General features: G+C 43.3%; 1 pseudogene; it reads right to left on the bottom strand.

Moving 5' to 3' along the window:
- Nucleotides 1-262: 262 nt before the first annotated feature.
- Nucleotides 263-589, bottom strand: LOC101990168 (annotated as a pseudogene).
- Nucleotides 590-2,489: the final 1,900 nt, after the last annotated feature.

Raw genomic sequence — 2,489 nt, 5'->3', positions numbered from 1 at the left:
TGAGCATTATTCCCAACCAAAAGAAAGGGATGTTGATACAGCGAACAGACAAATAAAAGAAGAGGACGATGGGGTGTAAAGAAGGCATACTCGACCTCAGTAGATAGGATCCAGGAGCTCAGAGTGGACAGGAGGCTGCTCAAAGAAAGGGCAAAGAAAGTCGTTGAAGTAACAGCCTCTTGGAAACTAGTAAGCAGGTACCATAGTTTACTAGGAGTGTGTATGGTCCCAGGCTATTGTCTCCCACTCTACCTACCAAGGTTATTTTTTTTTTAAAACAATACAAATGTTTTATTTAATAGTCGCAGGTCATCATGGGCCAAGTGGTGTATACTCAGGACCCAGCAGGAAGGTCAGTCAGCGCAACCTCCGAGCCTCTCTTTCTGACTCCAATAGGGTGAGCACGTCTCCCTCTCGAACGGGACCTTTGACATTTCGGATGATGGAACGGCTGGTGTCATCCATAAATTCCACACGGACCTGCGTGCACTGTCCCTGTGAACTGGTCCTGCCCAGCACTTTGGTTACCCTAGCGAGCTTGATGGGCTGCACGCGACTCGTGTCCATGATGGCGGCGATCAGGCGGAGAGGGGTCACGTGAACCCCTACCAAGGTTATTAAGATGATGTACTGATCTATACAAACTCACTCCCTTGCTGTGAGGAGTAGGACCATCCCTACACGTTTGTATCCATAAATTTATATAAACATCAATATGGTTATTAGCTGTGCCTCAGGGCTTGAAAGCAGACATAACAGTCAGTGGAAATTTCTCTGTTTCCATCGCTTGTGTCCTGGTTCTTGCTTCCTCATATCTCCACCAGACACTACCTCAGACTCCCAAACGACCTCCCCGATTCTTCTTCTCCTTCAGACTGACCCATCTTCCCTATTTTAGCTACAGACAGTGATCATCTTCTTGCCTGTATCCAGGAATCAACTCGAAAACTACGGTAATAGATGGCAAGGTACTTCAAGCGGTTGGTAGCAAGATTAAAGAGCCTGAATCATAACCCCCCTGGGAACAGTTTACTGCACAATTCTCTGGAGTTGTGGACATGATACTTCCTTGTGGAAGAGTCCAATCCAAGGCTCAATGCCGCACCTGCACAGCCTGGAATCAAAACTGAGTGAAGGACGTCAGAATTGAACACGCATACACCTCTGAAACTGCTGGTAGAGGAAGCCCTTGATTGAACAGCACCACGGAGGTTTGTATACCTAACACAGTCAGGTGGGCCAACAGGTGAAGACCCCATCGCCTGATCCTCAATCAAAGCCAGGGCAATGCCTGCTCAGGAAGCAGGGTTGGTAAACAACTTTGACACAGCTCTCAGAAGCTCAGATCACTAGCAGGGAAGAGCAGCTGGAGGCCAGGACTCCAAATGGTCCCAACAGCTCAATCTTCTAATTGGTTAAATTTAGCTCACCAGAAGTCATTTGCAAAAGTGTAAAATAGATACACACCGGTTCAGAAACATCTGAGATCTGAGAAAATGGAAACCATTAAATAGAAGAGGGTCAGAGGTCATCAGTAGTGGAGTGTTCATTTAGACAAGGTATTTGGTAAAGGAAAGGGATGTTCACACAGAAGAGTATCTTCTGAAATAATTGGCTTTGTCTACACCTGCTCAACAAGACAGCACCAATAGATAGACAGGCTAAGAAACAATGTATCAGTGTACCTAGTCTTACACTGAGGTCCTTGATACATCTGGATGATAAATATGTGTCTATTTTCATTCTTCCACATATAGCCATCAGTTTGACTAGCACCATTTGTAGAAGATACTGTCTTTTCTTCAGTGTGTCTTTTTGACTGTGGGGGTAAAAAACAAGTGTCTCTAGGTGTGTGAAATTATTTCTAGGTCCTCAATTCTATTCCTGTGATCTACCTGTTTTTATGCCAATATGATGCTGCTTTTATTACTGTAGCTTCATAGTACACCTTGATCTCTGGGATGATAGTTCCTCTAGCAGTTCTTTTATTATTCAGGATTATGTTAGCTAACCTAAAGGGTTTGTGTATGTGTGTGTTTCCAAATGAATTTTTTAAAGATTTATTTATTTTATGTTATGAGTGTTCTAGCTGCATGCACGCCTTTACACCAGAAGATGGCATCAGATCCCACTATAGATGTTTGTGAGCCACCATGTGGTTACTGGGCACTGAACGAAAGACCTCTGGAAGAGCAGTCAGTGCTCTTAGCCGTTGAACCATCTCTCCAGCCCTCCATATGACATTTAAGAATGTTTTTTCAACTTCTGTGAAGAATTGTGTTGGAATTTTGATGGGATGGCATTGACTCTATGGATTGCTTTTGATAAAATGGCCATTTTCACAATATTAGCCATACCAGTTCACTTGATGAGAGACCTTCCCATCTTTTGATGTCTTCTACAATTTATTTTTTCAGTGGCTTAAATTTGTATTCTACAAGTTTCTTATTGGTTTGATTAAAGTTATTCCAAGGTAATTTGCTTTGGGG

The sequence above is a fragment of the Microtus ochrogaster genome, linkage group LG5 (genome assembly GCF_000317375.1).
Source record: "Microtus ochrogaster isolate Prairie Vole_2 linkage group LG5, MicOch1.0, whole genome shotgun sequence".
Classification (NCBI taxonomy): Eukaryota; Metazoa; Chordata; class Mammalia; order Rodentia; family Cricetidae; genus Microtus; species Microtus ochrogaster.
This window is presented reverse-complemented; position numbering and strand designations above follow the sequence as displayed.